At 33.6% G+C, this 21,666-nt stretch overlaps 1 protein-coding gene across 19 annotated transcripts in view; it reads left to right on the top strand.

The window, feature by feature from the left end:
- Positions 1-21,666, top strand: part of LOC111631595 (cyclic AMP-dependent transcription factor ATF-1-like) — a 57,654-nt gene that overhangs the window by 21,431 nt on the left and 14,557 nt on the right. The window lies entirely within an intron of this gene.

Raw genomic sequence — 21,666 nt, 5'->3', positions numbered from 1 at the left:
CTACTAGCATTATAATTATTGATTCAGATGGATTGATCTAGAGTAAATGTAGATCAAACCTGTGTCTGTAGTGGCAGATAAATATGTGAGACAAAGTTTTAGACAAAGAAAAAGCTGTTGGCCAAGCTCAGAAGTTGGAATTAAAATTGACAAATAACCTGTAGCAAACCCATGCCCCTTACAAATTGATTTTACCCAGATAACCTGTGGGTTGTTCCCAGGAAATTACGGTATTTATTTTGCATTCTGTGAATTTAATTTATTACTAGATATGTATTGGGTTGTTCAGAAAGTAAGTTCGTTTTTTCCGTGGAAAAAAACACAATATTTTTATAATAAATAAATATTTTATTGAATTATATATCAACCATTTTGGTCAAATACTTGTCATCGTTTCTGGTAGTAGCATTATTTCACATTCATAAAAGTCTTGATCGTTGCTTACAAAAAACTGATCCAAATGATTTTTGACATTGTCATTTCAAGTAAATGTCTTACAGTTAAAAAAAATTTGTATAGACTGGAACAAGTAATAATCTGATGAGTGTGCTCGATCTGGCAAATATGGTTGGTATGATAGTACATCCCCTCTAAGTTATAACAGTTTCTGATGATTTACCAAATTGTGTGAAATTTGAGATTATTGTGGTAAAACACTACATCTGTTTTGTTGATCAATTCTGGCCGCCTTTTCTGTTTGATGATATTACTCAGTTTGTTTACTCGATGGCAGTACACTTTCGAATCAATTGTTGAATTGCCTGGTAATAGCTCCAAAAAAAAAAATGTCCTTAAAATCCCACCAAAGAGAGCATCTCTCTTTAAGAAAATGTGGAACTCTTATATCAAGCTTTGAAACGAAACCAATTTGTTTCAAGTAATCATAAACAGTTCAATTTGACAAATTTAATCTCTTAGTGATTTCATGTGTTGTTATTCGGCAGTTTGCTTCAATCAGTACCTTTATTTTGTTTTCATTGGTTTCAACTGCCCATCCAGAACATGGTGCATCTTCAATATTGAAATTGCCAGAACAAAATTTTGCAAACCAGTTTTGGCACTGTCTTTCTCTCAACACATCATCTCCATACATGTACCACGATTTTTTTCTTGCTTGAACAGCATTTTGATTTTTTGATGATAAAAAAGCAAAATATGCCAAAAATGATGCTTTCAATCTTCCATATTTGATGGGACACAAAAAATAAACAATTGCACAGAATCAAACAAAATTTTTTACAAAAATGCCTTAAAATGCTAGCTGTCAAAATATATAATGACAATACGGTTTAGAATGAAAATGGTGGGAAAATATGACTAATCAATCTAGTGGTAAAAAAAACAAACTTACTTTTCGAACAACCTAATATTTTAAAACAAAAATAGTTCTTTTTGTTTTAATAATATAAGTTTTAGTAATTTAAGCTTGGTATGTTTTGTCTTGTTTTCTTGGCCAAAAATTGATATATAACTAATCCTACTAGAAACCTGAGATATCTATCCAGAAAATTAGAGCTTATATATAAAGTTTATAGAGGTTGGAAAAAATAATGTGAACACTTATGTGAAAATAGTACAGTCGACCCCCCCCCTATAACACGGGTTCCTAAAGTTTGGATTCCTATATGACGACGAAAAAATTGCGACGGTATCCATACAAACATGGTAAAAAAACTCCTATAATTTGGTAAAACGTCATTGGGCAGCCGAACTACTTTCTGCCATCTAGCGCCACGCTACTGAGAGTTTAGGCGGGTAAATTGAGTTTACTATCAGCGGCGGCCTTATCCATTGCGAGGCTCTGGGCGGCAGATCTTTGCGAGGTCTTGTTTTTTGTGCAAAGTATGTGAATTGAAATAATAGGCACTTATTAATATTAATATATACTGTACTATAAATTAAATTTATTTTATTGTTATAACTAATAGCCAAGGATAAAATAAAAAGTTTTAAATATCAACTTTTTTCTACTTGGTTGTTGTGCGAGGCCCCTCCAAGAGCGAGGCCCTGGGCGATTGCCCTGCTCGCCACCCCCTAAGGCCGCCACTGTTTACTATCATCTGTACAGTATTATATATAAATTAGGTACTGTACATATAATTATATATTAATTATATATAAATTAGGTACTGTATATATAATTATATATTAACTTAATTTATTGTAACTTTATTATAATTATATATATACTTTCTGCCGTCCAGCGCCATGCTACGGAGAGTTTAGGCGAGTAAGTTGAGTTTACTATCGTCTGTACAGTATGTAAATTAAGTACCATAAGTCTAATACAGCACTAATTTTATACATTTCTTGTGAAAGAAACATTTCTTATTCAATGGCCATAAAAGTTATTTATATTAATGATGTCTCCAAAGTTCAACGAAGTTTTCGCAGAAAAATAAATTATCAGAAATCGTGGCCGCCGTTTGGTGCGCTGCTCTGCGACGAAAACAAGCTTAAGCAATGGCGACGTTGAACGGTGCACACTCGGTAAGTAATCCTACAATTTTTTGTTTATAGCATAGTTTATATGGATTATTCCCAAAAAAACATACGTATTTTGGAAATGTTGAGTCAAATTAGACTAGGAATCAATTAATTTTATGGAAGAAAACCTTTCAAACAGCCGTAGTCCGTAAAGTGCATACATGCTGGGCTGTGATTGGCAAGGACTTGTACAAAATAGATTCATAAAGAACGGAACATATCTACCATGTTATAGGGGGGTCGACTGTAATATGTATTAATATCTTGACAATTGCTGACATCTATTGTGACACTCAAAGGAAAGATCATGGCATAACATTATACTGAACTTGTGTGATTGATTATATCTCATGGTTCAAGTTTTGTTTCCAACTATAGAAGCAATGTTCCAAGACTACAATGCATCACTCCATACTGCCAAATGTATCCAGTTGTGGTTTGATGAAAATCAGCATAAAGTTCACTTTCCTTTACCTCCATAATAACCTGATCTCATCATCATCAAACCATTGTGAGGAATTTGTAGGCCAAGCTGCACATCATTTTTTTCCTTCACAGACACTTGGAACTTGAATCCATTCTTCATAAAGAATGTGGAAATATTCCTCTGGACACTGTCCATAATCTTTATCTCGTGTTAGATAAATACTGTCCTAAAAGTGAAGTGTGTTCCAACCTCATATTAATAAACATTCAGCTTGATGTCACTGGTGCTCACATTATTTTATCCAACATTTTACATAGTTTATGTTTCTTGTTGCTAGAATTTTTCTTTTCTTTCATCATTTCTTCAATGATCTTATCATCATTATTGAATGTAATGATCATGTTTGGGCTACCATTATAACTAATCAGTGGCAGTTTTAGGCATTTTCAGGTCTTGCATTTTTGGAGCTCAGATTGTACAGATGTGTGATTGTCAATGTTGTACTGTACTTCAAATCTAGTGTTGCTAGGATCCTAGACCTTGTATAGTACAATACAAAGCATTGTGTATACTGGCTTTAAATTATATAAACTTGTATAAAAGGAACTTTATAGGTCCATGTTTGCCTAGGATGTTGCATAACTTAAAATTACCACTTCATCTAATACATTATGCAACAATGACAAGGAGATTGTTGAAAAGGGTGAAATTATGACTTCAAGAGTTACTAGAAATTGTAGCAACAAGTAGTATTTTTGAACAATAAGAAACTGTGGGAAAACAGAGACTGTATGGAAAAATAGAGTTCCTCCTGTAACAATTTTGATGCCCTGTTGGCCAAACAAAATGAGTAAAACAAATCAAGTATCCTCCTATATTATATAAAATAATGAATACTTTAAAGCTTTTACAAATTTTCAGAACTTCAAAGCATTGATTGTTTACTTTATTTATTTGGTACATAAACTAATAATAATTTTACATAGTTTTATATATGCAATATGAATAAAACAATAGATATAAATAATATTTCAGATAAGATTTTTTATTGTAAAACTTTTATAAACATTTCATGGTCAGTATTTTGTATTTATTTTTAAAAATATTTCAGTATTTCAGTCACTTATTTCAAGGATATGTAACAAGACAAAATTATCAAATTGTATGTTCAAAGAGATTTTTACAACCTTATTACTGATTATCATATAGAAGTCAGATACATATTGAATTACCTTGGCTCTGCTTAATTTGAAGTGACCACATTTCTTTCTTGTTCTAATGGCACAAAAAGAAAGTACAGAGATCTGGCCACTATCAATGAACTATACCTTATGGCTTTATAACATAATTGTGAAATTCCTTTTTTTTTTTAATTTTAATAAAATATAGATTAATACATATACACCCAATTCTATTTTTAGACAATTCATTCTTTTCTAGATTGCTAAATCAAAATTTTCTTTTTACATGATTTCATTTGGCATGTTTCAATAAATTTACTTTTTTTAAACATCTTCATTCAGTTTTAATTCAAAGAAAAACTATTCATAGTTCATTTTCTGGAAACATTCTCATTTTTAAAGAAAAATTTTTAGAATTTGCATTTAAGGCTGCTTAGCACACCCAAGTAAATTTTAAGTTTTGGGACTGTCCATAAATGGCCTACCCACTGGAAGAGGGCAGGGGTTATGACAAGTTGGATGAAGGGGTATAAACTTCAGTGGACGTCCATTTTATTTCATTAAATTTTATACAATTTATGCATTTTATTATTCATAAAGTGATAAGGTTTTGAGGGGGGTTGAGTTTTGTTGGATGTCTAAAGAATGGAGGAGGTTACAGAAATTTGGATTAACTGGGACAATGAAGGGAAAGGTGGAATAAAAATTTCAAGAAAAATGTAGTTGTAATTTATGGACAGCTCTTTGATGATTTATTTGAATGCATAGTAACAGTCAGTTTTTTTTATTCTAGCTTTATTCCATATTGAAATGGTCAGAAAAAATTAAATTCAAAGTTTGTATGAGTGAGTTTTTTCTGATTTTTTTCCATACAAGACCTACCAGTGGTTAAGTAGATGTTACTATCAAACACTGGTAGTTGATCCTGGGTTTGCACCAATCAATGGGCTGGTTACATGGAGTTTTCCAGGTTTTATTTGTGTGTGTAATATCTAAATAGAGGTGGCAAATTTTCCATAGAAAGTTGTTTCCAGAGGAACCTCTTTCTTGACAGATTGTCCATGTGTTCAGGGGCGCCGCTAGATGTTTGAACGCCCGTGTGCAATACCGATTATGCCGCCCCCTGTTTAACTACGATTACCTATGCTGAGCTTGCCAGAAAGGCTTTTTGCCGCCCCTGGACGTGCCGCCCGCATGCGATGCACGCCTTGCACGCCCGCTTACGGCGGCCCTGCATGTGTTGCATTGCCTTAACCAATCAATTCAATCCTTTCAGTACAGGATAGTTTCTATATTCTATTTGGTGTTTAATTAAAATAGTCAAGTAAAATAAATTAAGATAAAATTTGTGCAAATATAGATTTTTAAAATTTTGAGAATAAACAAGTTACAATGGCCTTTCCTCTGATTTATTAACTAAAATTAAAATACTTTATGTTTAAACATATTCTGTTATATACTTGGTTTATTGTATAATTTTTACTGTATATTTTCAGTATTTTTATAATTTCACTTTTTCTTTGCTGCCCTAATTAATGAGAGATAACATGTTAGCTCTCATTAATTAGGGCAGCAAAGAAAAAGTGTTTCTCAATCGCTAGTCTGCAAAAAAATTTTACTGATCCACAGAACAATATTTGATTGTACTGATACTGGTGCAATTGATTATGGATGACATTTCAATAGTAATATTAGCTATTATATATATTCTGTTACATGTAGTAGTTAATATTAGATAAGTATATACTGTATAAACATAATAAATAAGCATAATTCATACTCATATATAATTACTAGTCCATGTAAAATTATCCATAATTTTACTGGTCTGCAATATGGACAATTTAGGATAATTTTACCAGTCTGCAATGATAAAAAGGTTGAGAAATACTGATTTACACAAACTTGTCAAAATATTTTAGATGAAATGAATCAATTTTTTCAGTTTGATGCTGTATTTTGACATAGATGTAGAACTGAAGCATATTATATGACTTTTCAGTAATTTCTAAATTACATTTTGCTAATTGATGATCCAAATATAAAATGACCTGTTTAATTTCCAAAAAATTATTGACAAAATCACAAATTGTATTTAGTTTATCCTTGGCAGTTACTATATTAATGTAATCTTTTCTCTTCTTCACACAATGAAAGGATTGTGTCAAAGCAATGCATTGTCAGGGTGCATGGATTGTTTTATTTTCAGTTTTGTATAAAAGTAAATAAAATATAATCAACTTTAATAAAACACCATATTCTTTTATTTATTTTTGCATAATACAAATAAATTTAATTATATTGGATCAATTTTAATATTACAGATATATCATTGTATATTGTTACTTTGTAAGGGATGTGCAATATCTTGGACTCCATTTCACACATGTCATTCATTAGTGATTGGATTGATCTCGAGCAGTGGACATGTTCAAATATGTTGAACTTCCTGTATATTCAACAACCAGTCAGCAAGCTACATTGAATCATGAGGCAATGATGATGAGTGTTGCAAACAAATACTTCACTCAACATATTGTTCAGTTTTATAAATCAGTTGGATGCAGAAGTTTTAAAATAACAGCAGCATATTTTGCAAATGAGGGAAGGTCTAAAATCCATAGAGAAGGTAATCAGAAGATTTGTAGAACAAGGTTATGCAAATTATAAGAAGCTACTGGCCCAGTACCTGTGAAATCAAAAGACAAAATGTTGAGAAGAGTTGAAAAGGAGTTCCAGAAGAATCTGAACACATCTGTTTCATCCATAGTCCAGAAAGAACCCAACTAAGTCTGCTCTCAGTTACATAAAAATGCTTGAGTTGAATATCAAGGGATGTGTAGCAGTGAATATGTCAAATTATTTTGGTGACTAGGACACCTGGGTCAAAAAAGACCTCAGAAAAATCTATGGAAAATGCTTGTCATTGATGACAAAACATGTGTACTTACAATCTGTCAGATATACCTGGGAGAAAATATTTTCAAAGCAGAAATCCAGAGAATGTGGATTACAACAGAAAATTCAAAGGCAAAGTTAAATATCCAAAAAGACACTTCAAGGGGAACCCGGGAGGTTGTCATCACTGATTTCAACAAAATTTTGTGAATGTGTAGTATTTACTCATACTTAAACTCTACCAAAGCTGCAAGACCCACTATTCAGGCATTCTTGAGAAAATCACAATGTTTTTCTAGACCTATTAATACCTATGCAGAAGTGCAATTCACGCATTAATGGTGTGGCATGAAAAATATATCCAAGTTTGAATCCCAGATGAGATAAATTTTTTGTTTTACATTTATAATTTAATCTTATTGTTAATAAATTTGTTATGTACAGTTTTTAAAGTCATCGAAAATTTATTTTTTTATTTTTGATCACTCCCTGTTTAGAAAATACATATAACATTATAATCACATTTTGTATTGTTTAATGTAATGTAGGTTCCTATATTATAGGAAGGGTAGTTTTTAAATAAGGTCCATTTTTGATAAGAAGAAAAATACTGTAAATATCATTAAAATATATTTTTTCCCATATTCTACATATTTTTATCTACTTTTCTACATAATTTCCATTTTTGTTCAAACATTTGTCATACTGCTCAANTATTATAGGAAGGGTAGTTTTTAAATAAGGTCCATTTTTGATAAGAAGAAAAATACTGTAAATATCATTAAAATATATTTTTTCCCATATTCTACATATTTTTATCTACTTTTCTACATAATTTCCATTTTTGTTCAAACATTTGTCATACCGATCAAAAATTTTTTAAATTCCGACTTCAAAGAAATCTGCCACCTGCCGCCAGAAGACATAAGGCCATGCCGCTTGTCTTGTATGGCACAGCACGGAGGAGTTTTCTCAAGGTCACACAATAAGCATCAGAATTGATTGTTGTGTCTCTTGGCATAAAATCCACTAACAAAGTACCTTTCCTGTCCCAAAAGACAGTTACCATGATCTTTTGTGCTGAAATCGAATAACAGATCGTATCTTACAGTCAGCGGGCAACTCAATTTTCTTAAACATTATAAATTTCTACAGCTCAGCATACAGACAGATGATATGGCTACAAATGGCATCTAAACACGCGCAAAAGCTTGCTGAAAGCAGATGCTTATCACACTGCTGCAATCGCACATCATTCTCACTCTCATTCACAAACGGACCTTATTTAAAAAATAGTCCTTATACATACCAATACATTTATATTACATTTCATATATTAGGATAGGAAGATATAATAAGCAACTCAACACCAACTCACTCTTTTCAGTAAAAAAATATCTATACTACTATGTAAAGAGACAACATATTTTTTATTTGTTCCAACTAACAGCGAAAACTACTGAACCAATCATTACCAAATTTTAACTGTAGCATCTTTATGATCCCCAGAATGTTTATCACTAATCAAATCTATGGATTTTTTATTAATTAAATAAAACTGCAACGGATGTTTGTCTGTCTTTTATCTTGCTTTAGTAGATGGTGACCCGTGAATAAGTACTTCCTGTCAAGGCATTATCTCTAAGAAAAGTATATTATTGAAGTTTATTATATTTGAAGAACTGATATTAAATTATAATTAGTTAATTAGCAAAATTATTGTGACATCATACTAGATGGCAGTATGTGTACATATGGCAAGTTTTCGAATTGTTATGTATTGTTTGTGATTCATTAGGCCTAGCTGTATTTGTGTGAGCGAAGATTATGCCTATCCAAAAACGACAAATCCTTGGTGCAAAAACCTCCAAAGTGCTTTCATTTATGACACTCTTAGACTATTCATCATCAGCTAATATTGGATCTATAGATAAAGTATGTGGGTATTGCAGTGCTCTGAAGTGGAAGATTGAATCATAGGGGATTTGCTGCTCTTCTGGCAAAGTTAAACTGGATGTTGTTCTTGTCCCTGAACTTTTTCTATCACTATTAAATGGGACTCATCTTGACACTAAACATTCTTTAAAGCACAATAGAGCCTTCCAAATGACAAGTTTTGGTTCCACTGAAATACTTGAAAGAAATTTCGTGCAATAGCATACCATTAATTTCGACAAATTACCCATTCGAATGTAAACACTACAATTTTCAGTCATTCTATGCTTTGCAGTGACCATTAACAAGTCTCAAGGCCAAAGCCCGAGAGTTGTGGGACTTGTGGGATGCAATTGCTTTTATCATGGCCAACTCTGTTGTGTGCTTACGTGTTAGTAGCTGCAAATCTGTTCATTTGTGCACCTGATGATAAAACACAAAATGTTGTATATCGAAAAGTTATTCAATAAGTTTATCTAGAAAATATTCCATATCTTTAATAAGAATATAATGAATCTGTAACACAATTCTCTGCAGATATACTCTTTAGGTAAGTAAATATAATTTCACCAAATAAATATCTCCCATCAACTATGGGTAACACAGCTAGTACAGTAGAGCAGTGTTCCGCAACTGGTGTGCCGTCACAAGGTGAAAGGAGTGATGTGAACTTTTACATATTCTATTAATCTCAAGTTTTATTTATATATTTTCATCACAGTTGTTGTGTTTATTATGCTTGTATTTCATTCACTGGTAAAATAAGATGATGTTAAAGCAATAAACACATATGTCGTCCCAGTACTCACTTATTCTTTTGGAGTTATACATTGGACTCACACAGATCTTGAGCAACTCCAAATGAAAACAAGAACACTTACTAAGCATAAACAACATTGGACTCACACAGATCTTGAGCAACTCCAAATGAAAACAAGAACACTTACTAAGCATAAACAACATCATACTAAATCTGTCATAGAAAGATTAACCCTTTCACGTAAAGATGGCAGACGTGGCCTGATTGACATAGTTAACCTCCACTACAAACAAATACAGACATTGCAAGAGTTTTTCTACTAAAAACAAGAAACATTACAGTTGCATAAAGCAGTAACTCTAGTAGAATCAAATAATACACCATTAAATTTACATTCACAACGTATGGGCACAACACAACATATAAATAGCATAGACATCGTTAAGCAATCGTGGGAAGAGCCTACACGGCTAGCATCTCCATATCAACCAAAATAAGAAGAAGGAAGAAGGAGAAACAATCGTGTGCTCAAAAGGCACTCCATGGCAGACATCCTTACAATCTGGCCCAGGATTTTGTTAACAAAACTGCATTAAATAGCTGGTTAGCTCAGGGATGTCTTTTTGGGGAGACTGAAGGATTCATGATTGCCATACAGGATCAGGTCATAAATACTAAAAACTACAGAAAAGACATACTCAAAGATACAACACTCACAAATGACACATGCAGAAAATGTCACATCATGCCAGAAACCATACAACACATCACTTCTGGTTGCAAGCTCTTGGCACAGACAGATAATTTACATAGACATAATGAAGTAGCAAATACATCAAGAGCTTGCAAAGAAACATCAAATTATTAAACATTATGTTTAATAATAATTTAATATTAATGTTAAATTATTATTAAACATTCACGAACCATACTACAAATACATTCCACAGACAGTATTGGAAAACAACGTGCACAAAATGTAGTACGACAGAGCCATAATCACAGATAAAACAATTTACCACAATAGTACTTACCTTATGCCTCATTGACAAACACAGTAAAATCACATAAATTATAGACATATCTGTTCCAAACACTCACAATGTTCAAAACACATGCAGTGAAAAAATCAGCAAGTACACAGAACTCACCCAGGAAATAAGGCATCTATGGAGGATGGATAGGGTTTAGGGATTGCAATTGCTGGATCCCTCATCCAGCAATCCAGCTGGATCCAGCGCATTCTTTCAGCCTGCTGGATCCAGCGCTACGGATCCGCAAATACTCAATTAGCTTTCTAAATAATGGCACAAAAGTCTACATTGTCGGTGTTACCGTGTTTCTACGTGCATTATTGCTTGGCAGCGAGAGCGACATTGCCATTCAGTACGGTACGTGCTACACCCCTCTACACCACACTGCCTGCCCTTTTACCTCTGCTGATCTAATTGCCAGTTGACTTTCTGCTCTTGCTAAATAAAGTGTCTTCGCGCTAAATAAAATAAGTAACTCTTCTCCTAGTCCTGGTGCATAATTCTAGTTTATGTGAGATCTGAATAGTCCTGAGTCTACAATTAATAATTATTTTATGATGTTAAATATTATCATAAAATATTATTTCGTTTTGGTGAGAAATTAACGATTTTCCAACGTGGGAAAGATAGATAACAGATGCTACTTCCTTATAGGGAAGTTAGAACATCCTCTGTTTTTCCCTTATCTGCGAAAAATATAGCTTTGATGGGAAATGTTCACCCCTCATTTATTCCCCTTTCATCCGTTTACATGAAAGAGTCTCTGTCTGATGATTGGTCGAAAATCAGCAGATATAGCGGAAATTTATCAGAATTCGGGGAGTTCATCGACAGACATAGAAGAGTCAGGACTCCATTCATATTGCTCCTAAAGGCCAACGCCTATGCTGTGAGCCATACAATATACAAGGATTAAGTCTAAAGATATAAACGTATCAAGTTAAGTTGATCTCTCCAGAGGAAAGAAGACAGAGAATTCTAGAAGTGAAACAAATACTTCATATACAGAGCCGAAGTTTAAAGACAACGATCAGGTTGTATGTTCTTAAATGATTTTGTGAGCTCTCTCTCTCGACCTTATATCGGTTATAGTATAAGTCCGTATCTCTCTCGACTTATAGATTGAAATTCGCATTTACTATCTCTCATTTATATAATAGTTTGTATTAGTTTTAATTGTTTATGGTTTATTAAATTTATTCTTATTTATTTTATAAAGAAATGTCTCTCAATTATTATCGGAATAGGATTTCCCCACGCGTGTTTATCCGTGTGTAAAACAACTGATAAACTGGTGTCGGAATCCTGACGTAGATCCGAATCTCGCGATTAGGATCGTTTATAAAAGCCCTCCTATAAAACGTTACAAGAGCCGATCTCATGATCGAGCGCCCGTAAGTGGTGTAACTTTGTTTACGTCCTGGCTGATCTCACATTTACGGTCGGTTGTGACGTCAGTGAATCACGTTACGGAACGATCTCAGTTTAAGCCTATGGAGAGCTGCAGCCTCATGGCTTGTCTGCAAAACCTAACCTATAAACTGGCCATAAAAGCTCTCTTTAGAAGAGAGTCAAGTTTGATAACTGCTGACGCAACCCTGAAATTTGTCTTAGACAAACTAAAAAACCAGGGGACAATCTTGAGTGCTGACTAGGGTTTCTTTCCCGGGATTCTCGCCATTTATTCCCTACAAGAAAAATCCTGGGAAATTTTATTTTTCCGGGAAATCTCGCATTTCAATAATAATTTACCATGTCAGGTTTTCTTTCTATTATTTATTATACAAAAAGTTGCATCTTGAAGACTCACCTAAAAGAGAAATTTTGAGGTTTCTTGCTGCATATTATTACCTATGTTTTACAAGTCTCTACTTGTTAGTTCATGTAATATCTATGTATTGTGTTTGCGCATCATTGAACAGCGGAGACTTGCTGAAAGTAAATATCACTCATCGCACTTTAGTTTACTTTCATCTTATAATGTAGGAGAACATAAATTAACTGAGCCTAATGTGTCTGTATGGGTGAGATTGGCCCTACACTTTTAGTTACTTACTAGAAAATAAATTAAATTATTCAAATTTATGATATTCCTGTATGATCTTTTTTATTCATATAAAATCCTATTTTACTATCTCATCCCGGAATTTCCCGGGAAAATAAATTATTTTTCCTGTAATCTCGCTGGAGGCAAATTTCCCAGGAAATGAGAAACCCTAGTGCCAACCTTTTTGAGGCACTCTGCAGAAGAATCAGAGAATGGCATCTTATCAAGGGATGCTGATTTACATACAGAACCCGAAGAAGTATGACTAAAAAGTTAGAAAGCCCGATTATTCTTTCACAATACCGAAAAAAAATGTAATGCACTAGGAGATGAAAAATATGCTGAATCGAATAAATACATATGTAGTGGAACCAGCAGCAATGGCAGAGGATATTATGGAAGTGGAAAACGATGATACAGATAACCTGCATTCCCTGAATTTCACGTTGGAACAAAAATCGGAGATCCAACTAAAGCGTGAGAAAGAAAACTCCATGAAACGGAAAGAAACTAGTACTAGTAGAAACTAGTGAGAAGGATTATGATAAGTTATTAAAAAAGGAAATGGCTGTTTATGAATGTGAGGGAGTCAGAGGTGAAAACGTGACTTTGATTTATGATTATTTGATGACTCTGAAACCAACTAGCATAGAGGCAGAAAGGGCCTTCTCCGCAGCTGGATATATGCAGTTCATTAAGAAGTAGGTTGGGAGACAACACCGTCAATACCATTTGTTTCTTGAGATCCTACTTCCAGAAAAGTAAAAAAAAAAAAATAATAACAGAAGTGATTGATTTAATTTTATTTAATCCTTTAAAATACTTTATTCAAGACAAGACTAATATTTTATAACTTCTACTCTAATTCTATTAAGTAAGAGTTTTTAACTTTTATTCTATAAGTGGTTAGTGGGCTAGGCTAGGCAATTTTATTGTTAAAATTAAGCTAGAAACTGAGACTACCTAGTTAGTTGAATAGTTAATTAAATTAATGAGTATCAGTATCTTAGATATATGATAATATGAATGTATATGATTCATGATTGTAATAATAATAACTAACTACTAGACAACTACTAATTACTTACTTACTACTTTACTAACACTAATAATTAAATTACAGGTAACCCCCATATAACATGGCACTTCTATAGTATGGATTCACTCTAACACGGTTTGAAAATTGGGAACATCCCCCGTGTAACACGGTGCTTTTATAGCACGGGTTCACTCTAACACGATTCGGGAATTGGGTAAAACACTCGTACAACATAAAATGTAATAAAGGGTGCGTTCTTTTATACCTCCGCATAACTCCGCGTGAGCATTCTAATTGCTTTCATGGCTACTTTGAATGCTCTTTCAATAAATAATTCATTTAGTGGTTAACTTTTACAATTGAGACCCTTCTTTTGCCTTTAAAAACTCATTTTAGAATTATAGATTCCTCCACACGATACTATCGATAGTGCGGGTGCCGCCATCTTTCTTTTACCTTCATTCCTAAATGCCTACAAACAGCAGCACACTCCCGTTGCAGAGCGACCGCTATTAACGGACGCACCCACAAACTGTTACCATTTGATGATGCTCATGCTGAGATCATCATATAAAATGAATAATCCTATGGTAAAATATTTACTTAAATAAGTATTTTACCTATGAAAAAAATGAATAATAAATGTTTAACATATACAGTAATGTTTAACGACATGTTTTTTAATTTTTGGAACCTAACACCCCCTTTTTGCACTAGTTTCATATAACACAGATTCGCATAACACGGCAATTTTCTGGAACATAACTCCCGTGTTATATGGGGGTTACCTGTACTTATAAATAACTACAGACTGATATGTAGAGCCTATATAAGAAAACTGGTAAGACTGATAGCCACTTAGCCACTGATTATCCGTCCTTACATATTATAATATAATATATTAATATAAATTAATTAGTAGAATTACCTTTGCTATTATTTAACTTAATGATTACATTATAATTATAATCTAACTAAACATTTAAAGTTAATTATCTCTATTGCAAGTGTTAAACCAAACCAAAGTTAAGTTTACTACCTAAATGTGTAAGAAGTTTTACTGATTTACGGTATAGTGACCAGTCTAAATAATAAAAGTTTCTTAAGTATTTAAAAAAAAATGTTTTATTTCTTTAAAAAAAAAAAAAACCATAAATCACTGGATAGATAGATAGATAATATATCTGTGCTGGATCCAGCTGGAATGCAATCCCTAATAGGGTTCTTATTATACCTGTTGTTCTCTCCTCTACAGGTGTCATACTACACGCTACACATAAGCCTGGGAACATTAAAATTGAATAGAAACACATACATCACGCTACAGAAGGCCACTATATTGAATACATATCATATTGTTAGGAAATTCCTGAATACAGACACACACTGACACACTTATTTAATTTTTCTCTTGTTTTGGTTACTATGCTGTGTCTGGCATAATACACAGCCATCGGTGTCAACTGAGTGTAACTCAAAAAACTCAACATAATAATGATAGATTTATGGCATTACGAAATTCTACTAATAGTATCATATCATACGTTTTTGAGAGGAATAACATTTTGGTGTGCAGTGTTGAGTCATGTCGAGTCAGAGGTGTGCCGTGAGTAGAAAAAGGTTGCGGAACACTGCAGTAGAGCATCAATTATCCAAATGTTGATCAACTGAAACGTCAATTAACCAAAAGCTTTCCAGTTGGAAAATTTAAATTTCCGCTAGTGCTGTGGCGCTGCAATCTTTGGCTATGTCTTGGGCTATTCCATTATTGTTTTTGTTGGTGTGCATGTTTTAGCTAGCAGCACTGGAACGACCATGAGAGGGTATTTAAGGATGTGCCAGGATTTGAACAAATTTCAATATGGGATAGGTTAATATATTTTTTCGTACATAATCGGTTATCCGAAAAATCGATTTTCCAAACAACCCCAGTCCCCAATTCATTTGGATAATTGATGCTCTACTGTATTATATATATTGTATATAATATACAGTGGGTGATCAGTTAAAGAACATAATCCGTTCCAAGATTTTGTTCGCTATCTGAATTGTTTGTTAACCGATTATCGATTTTCTGTAAGTTTTAATGGGAGTTTAATTAATTCATTCTGGAGACCCCAAAAATAAAAAATATACTTTCTTACTATGTTTATTTATATGTAATAATAAAAATACATACGTACACAGTCTTGGGATTTTATTAGTCATGTTTTTTCCGTTTGAAAGGGTTAAAGAATCTGTCTCATGTCGATTGCTTTTTTCTCTTCAGGATTTTTCGTAAGTAATTAATAGCGTTGTAATTGTAGAGATCCCCAAGCCTCAACCTGGTTTGGATGTCATTCTAAAACCGTTGTTCTGACATCCTTCCACTTCTTCACAGGATCTTTAATAACATATATCAGCATTAAACCTTTTTTTCAGAAGAAAACATATCTCACTGCGTTTTCTTGGTGTTTGTTCATTCAAGAGTTCTTGGCGTTCTTCTGTCGTCAGATCCATTTCAGGTTCCATTATGAACTCTTCAATGCTCTTTATTTCTCAGATGTGATTTTTGTTACTCCTTTAGCTGCTGGAGTCTTCTTGATTATACAGTATTTTTCTTAAATAAGATTGAACTGAGACCTACTGTAGACCTGTTTATGCCATATTGCCAGCAACATTAGGCATCTTCTGCCCACTCTCTACCTTTGCTATTATACTCTCACCTTTCGAAAAGAAAAACAGACGCAAAACTTGATGAGTGGCTACCCGACAGTCTCGTGAATACACAAAAGAATTGTTTTGTCAAAAAAATAAAAGGCTGGAATTACAAGGGAGAGTTTCAGAGTTCGGAGGAATACTATCCGATTGGTATATACCAGCTTGAGCGTTGATGTCTCCCACACTCCGAAAAGTTTTGAATTGTTGCCCAAAGACAAGGGAAGAACAATCAGTATTCATTATTTTACATCGATTCTTCTTGTGTTTGCTCTGTGGGGTGTTTGTTATCCAATCATGTGTTGTTGTCTGAACATAAAAATGTTTTGCAAANTTACTCACTACTTTACTAACACTAATAATTAAATTACTTATAAATAACTACAGACTGATATGTAGAGCCTATATAAGAAAACTGGTAAGACTGATAGCCACTTAGCCACTGATTATCCGTCCTTACATATTATAATATAATATATTAATATAAATTAATTAGTAGAATTACCTTTGCTATTATTTAACTTAATGATTACATTATAATTATAATCTAACTAAACATTTAAAGTTAATTATCTCTATTGCAAGTGTTAAACCAAACCAAAGTTAAGTTTACTACCTAAATGTGTAAGAAGTTTTACTGATTTACGGTATAGTGACCAGTCTAAATAATAAAAGTTTCTTAAGTATTTAAAAAAAAATGTTTTATTTCTTTAAAAAAAAAAAAACCATAAATCACTGGATAGATAGATAGATAATATATCTGTGCTGGATCCAGCTGGAATGCAATCCCTAATAGGGTTCTTATTATACCTGTTGTTCTCTCCTCTACAGGTGTCATACTACACGCTACACATAAGCCTGGGAACATTAAAATTGAATAGAAACACATACATCACGCTACAGAAGGCCACTATATTGAATACATATCATATTGTTAGGAAATTCCTGAATACAGACACACACTGACACACTTATTTAATTTTTCTCTTGTTTTGGTTACTATGCTGTGTCTGGCATAATACACAGCCATCGGTGTCAACTGAGTGTAACTCAAAAAACTCAACATAATAATGATAGATTTATGGCATTACGAAATTCTACTAATAGTATCATATCATACGTTTTTGAGAGGAATAACATTTTGGTGTGCAGTGTTGAGTCATGTCGAGTCAGAGGTGTGCCGTGAGTAGAAAAAGGTTGCGGAACACTGCAGTAGAGCATCAATTATCCAAATGTTGATCAACTGAAACGTCAATTAACCAAAAGCTTTCCAGTTGGAAAATTTAAATTTCCGCTAGTGCTGTGGCGCTGCAATCTTTGGCTATGTCTTGGGCTATTCCATTATTGTTTTTGTTGGTGTGCATGTTTTAGCTAGCAGCACTGGAACGACCATGAGAGGGTATTTAAGGATGTGCCAGGATTTGAACAAATTTCAATATGGGATAGGTTAATATATTTTTTCGTACATAATCGGTTATCCGAAAAATCGATTTTCCAAACAACCCCAGTCCCCAATTCATTTGGATAATTGATGCTCTACTGTATTATATATATTGTATATAATATACAGTGGGTGATCAGTTAAAGAACATAATCCGTTCCAAGATTTTGTTCGCTATCTGAATTGTTTGTTAACCGATTATCGATTTACTATAGGTTTTTATGGGAATTTGATTAATTCGTTCTGGACATGTCTACAATTTTTTCAAATTGCAGCCCAACAAACTAATAGGCTACAAAATTGGAATAATTAGAGATTACCGTATACAGTGGGTGATCAGTTAAAGAACATAATCCGTTCCAAGATTTTGTTCGCTATCTGAATTGTTTGTTAACCGATTATCGATTTTCTGTAAGTTTTAATGGGAGTTTAATTAATTCATTCTGGAGACCCCAAAAATAAAAAATATACTTTCTTACTATGTTTATTTATATGTAATAATAAAAATACATACGTACACAGTCTTGCGATTTTATTAGTCATGTTTTTTCCGTTTGAAAGGGTTAAAGAATCTGTCTCATGTCGATTGCTTTTTTCTCTTCAGGATTTTTCGTAAGTAATTAATAGCGTTGTAATTGTAGAGATCCCCAAGCCTCAACCTGGTTTGGATGTCATTCTAAAACCGTTGTTCTGACATCCTTCCACTTCTTCACAGGATCTTTAATAACATATATCAGCATTAAACCTTTTTTTCAGAAGAAAACATATCTCACTGCGTTTTCTTGGTGTTTGTTCATTCAAGAGTTCTTGGCGTTCTTCTGTCGTCAGATCCATTTCAGGTTCCATTATGAACTCTTCAATGCTCTTTATTTCTCAGATGTGATTTTTGTTACTCCTTTAGCTGCTGGAGTCTTCTTGATTATACAGTATTTTTCTTAAATAAGATTGAACTGAGACCTACTGTAGACCTGTTTATGCCATATTGCCAGCAACATTAGGCATCTTCTGCCCACTCTCTACCTTTGCTATTATACTCTCACCTTTCGAAAAGAAAAACAGACGCAAAACTTGATGAGTGGCTACCCGACAGTCTCGTGAATACACAAAAGAATTGTTTTGTCAAAAAAATAAAAGGCTGGAATTACAAGGGAGAGTTTCAGAGTTCGGAGGAATACTATCCGATTGGTATATACAAGCTTGAGCGTTGATGTCTCCCACACTCCGAAAAGTTTTGAATTGTTGCCCAAAGACAAGGGAAGAACAATCAGTATTCATTATTTTACATCGATTCTTCTTGTGTTTGCTCTGTGGGGTGTTTGTTATCCAATCATGTGTTGTTGTCTGAACATAAAAATGTTTTGCAAAAGTGTTCGTTATCCGATCTGTTCATTAACTGATCACCCACTATATTAGTAAATAGATAGGCCTAATTTAATCAGGAAAGAAAACTAGATGAAAATTATGCTTTCTGCTTGGACTGTTCAGTTTTTCTGGAGAGGTCAGTGTATCGCTAGAGTTCATTGGATGAGTCCCTTTGATATAGAAAAGGAAGCAACTGAAGTTGACAGCTAGGATTCTCTTTTCATTCACCAGTGACCCCAAAGAGGGATAATATAAATAAAACCATTAAGCATGTTAGACAAATTTTTATAGGAGACTTTTTGCTTAAACTGTATTTGGTTTGTGAGATATGAATATTCATTTGGCATCAACGAGCACTAGTGCACTGTAGCTATCACTTTAAAACCAATAGAGAAATAGCCAATCATGAAGATTCTATTAAAATACACTCTAAATCATAACCAGTTGGGCACACCAGTTTTTTGTGACATGTTAAAATATGCATTGTTTGCATCTGAAATAACACACAAAAAAAATATTTTCAAAAATGTTAATGAAGTTTGTTTTCCACCCTTTGTTATTAAAATAAAATGAAGTAGCAATGATCGCATGCATGGTGCACTGAATTATTACGTTTTAACTTTATCTTCATTTACTCCCGATACCGCCAGAGCATAATTGGGTTAAATACAGAGATATATCAAGGCACAGGTAAATATATACATAATAACAGAGAGATAACGTACAAACAGTATGACAATAGAGAAGAAGTATGAACAGATGGTGAGATGACCGATACAAATCAACCGATGTGATACATAACTTGAAAGTAGAATAACATGTACAGTAGTATAAAATAGACAATACTAATAGTAATAATAAACATTACACAGATATATATATGTTGCAGCAGAACGAATAATGATATGTATAATAATGTGCAGGGAACAAATGAAAATAGTGCCCGATGACAGAGTTGACCAACTTAATGAATGACAGAGCGTATGTGATACTTATGAATCAATTTTTTGAATGCTTTGTAGGTGTCACTATCCTTAAGAATGACATGAAGTTCACAAGGCCAATTAATACCCCTGTGGCTAAGAGCAAGGGCAATGCCTAGCATTGCTCTTGCTCTAGCATCCTCAGTCATTGGACACATGTATATATAGTGCTCAACCCCATCACAGCAATTACAGATGGTACAGATGTCCATTGAAGATGTGCCAAACCTCTGTAAGTAGGCCTGGAATCTCCCATGTCCAGTGAAGAATTAGGTGGTTTCAAAGTCCGGACTATCCCAGCGGTGAAAAAGATGGTCATGAATAGATGGAAAAAAGTTCCTGGCAAGGCCATTGTAGCTATCCCATCTCTGCTGCCAGAGATCCAAGCTGTAGTTCCAATGTTGGAGTTTAAGAAAAGAAGCAGGTAGCACTGAATACTTGAAAGGACCAGAGGTATTGATTGTTGCAGCCTCCCTGGCAAGTAGATCTGCACATTCATTACCTAGGACACCCTGATGACCTCTCATCCATTCGAGGAAATAGGAGTTCTGAGCACAAGGTATATGGTTTAGAATCTTCCTAACCAGAGGATGAAGGTTGTTGGGATTCCTAAGTGCGTTGATTGCTGAATCACTATCAGAGTAAATTGTAACTCTACTTCCAGTGAGATTGGCTTCACACCATTGAACAACCATGTAAATGGCACAGAGTTCTGCCTGGAATATAGAGCAGTTGGGATGAAGAGTGCCAGAATTCTGATATATTTCCTCCTCATTGGCAAAAACGACGAAGGCTGAGCCCGTGCCCTCTGCATTCTTTGATCCATCTGTGAAGATTGTATAATCAGCAGCAACTGTAAAGGATGTGTCAAACCCACATCTCACTGCTGGATGGGGGAGGTTGGTAAATGGTATATCTGTCTCATAGGTGCTTTCAGCATAGGAGGTAGAGTTCATAATGATATCATATTAGGAAAGGCCACGACAAGTACAAGCAATGTGCCTCAAATGAAGATCCAGAGGTGTTTTCCTATTGATGACCTGAAGAGAATAATTCGAGGCAGTAGAATATGCTCTTGTGAGCCTGAGAAGGGTCCTGTTTTTATGATAAATACCACCCAAAATGTTGTCATATTCTTATGAAACAGTAATTGTAAGTATTTATTGCATGTATATTTTTTGTGCCAAAAATTTTAAATTGTTGAAAAATAATTTTTGAATTCTCTGATATTTTATAAAGAATAATAAATAATAATAAATTTAAAATTCAATAATTACAAATGGTATAAAAATTGTACATAACAAATTTAATAACAATAAGATTAAGTTAAATGTAAAAAAAAATTACCTTTCTTGGGATTCAAACACACACATCA

This window comes from Centruroides sculpturatus, unplaced genomic scaffold, assembly GCF_000671375.1.
Source record: "Centruroides sculpturatus isolate CEXI.00-Female unplaced genomic scaffold, Cexi_2.0 scaffold504, whole genome shotgun sequence".
Classification (NCBI taxonomy): domain Eukaryota; kingdom Metazoa; phylum Arthropoda; class Arachnida; order Scorpiones; family Buthidae; genus Centruroides; species Centruroides sculpturatus.
This window is presented reverse-complemented; position numbering and strand designations above follow the sequence as displayed.